The 1054-nt window shown below is 39.1% G+C and overlaps 1 non-coding gene across 1 annotated transcript; it reads right to left on the minus strand.

Annotated features, from left to right (window-relative positions):
• Nucleotides 1-369: 369 nt before the first annotated feature.
• On the minus strand, nt 370-477 carry LOC127740311 (small nucleolar RNA R71). The gene has a single exon (XR_008000990.1). It is a non-coding gene; the product is annotated as a small nucleolar RNA R71 (small nucleolar RNA).
• Nucleotides 478-1054: the final 577 nt, after the last annotated feature.

The raw sequence follows: 1054 nt of genomic DNA on the forward strand, positions 1-1054 counted from the left end.
AAGAGAATGCTTGGTAATTATACTACACTTACTTCCAAGTTTGATGGAAGAAGCATCTCAATTCCTGCCATTGGAGCAAACAATTTTGAGCTGAAACCTTAACTAGTTGCTCTAATGCAACAGAACTGCAAGTTTCATGGACTTCCATCAGAAGATCCCTATCAGTTTTTAACTGAGTTCTTGCAAATTTGTGAGACTGTTAAGACTAATGGAGTGGATCCTGAAGTCTACAGGCTCATGCTTTTTCCTTTTGCTGTAAGAGACAGAGCTAGAACATGGTTGGACTCACAACCTAAAGATAGCATGGACTCTTGGGATAAGCTGATCACGACCTTCTTGGCTAAGTTCTTTCCTCCTCAAAAGCTGAGCAAGCTTAGAGTGGATGTTCAGACCTTCAAACAAAAAGATGGTGAATCCCTCTATGAAGCTTGGGAAAGATACAAGCAGATGACCAAAAGGTGTCCTTCTAACATGCTTTCAGAATGGACCATTCTAGATATATTCTATTATGGTCTATCTGAATTCTCTAAGATGTCATTGGACCATTCTGCAGGTGGATCCATTCACCTAAAGAAAATGCCTACAGAAGCTCAAGAACTTATTGACATGGTTGCAAATAATCAATTCATGTACACTTCTGAGAGGAATTCTGTGAATAATGGGATGCCTCAGAAGAAGGGAGTTCTTAAGATTGATGCTCCGAATGCCATATTGGCTCAGAACAAAATGTTGACTCAACAAATCAACATAATTTCTCAAAGTCTGAATGGATGGCAAAATGCATCCAACAGTACTAAAGAGGCATCTTCTGAAGAAGAAGCTTATGATCCTGAGAACCCTGCAATGGCAGAGGTAAATTACATGGGTGAACCTTATGGAAACACCTATAATTCATCATGGAGATATCATCCAAATTTCTCATGGAAGGATCAACAAAAGCCTCAATAAGGCTTTAATAATGGTGGAAGAAACAAGCTCAGCAATAGTAAGCTTTTTCCATCATCTTCTCAGCAACAGACAGAAAATTTTAAGCAGAGTACCTCTAGCTTAGCAA

This window comes from Arachis duranensis, chromosome 6 (assembly GCF_000817695.3).
Source record: "Arachis duranensis cultivar V14167 chromosome 6, aradu.V14167.gnm2.J7QH, whole genome shotgun sequence".
In the NCBI taxonomy this organism is placed as follows: Eukaryota; Viridiplantae; Streptophyta; class Magnoliopsida; order Fabales; family Fabaceae; genus Arachis; species Arachis duranensis.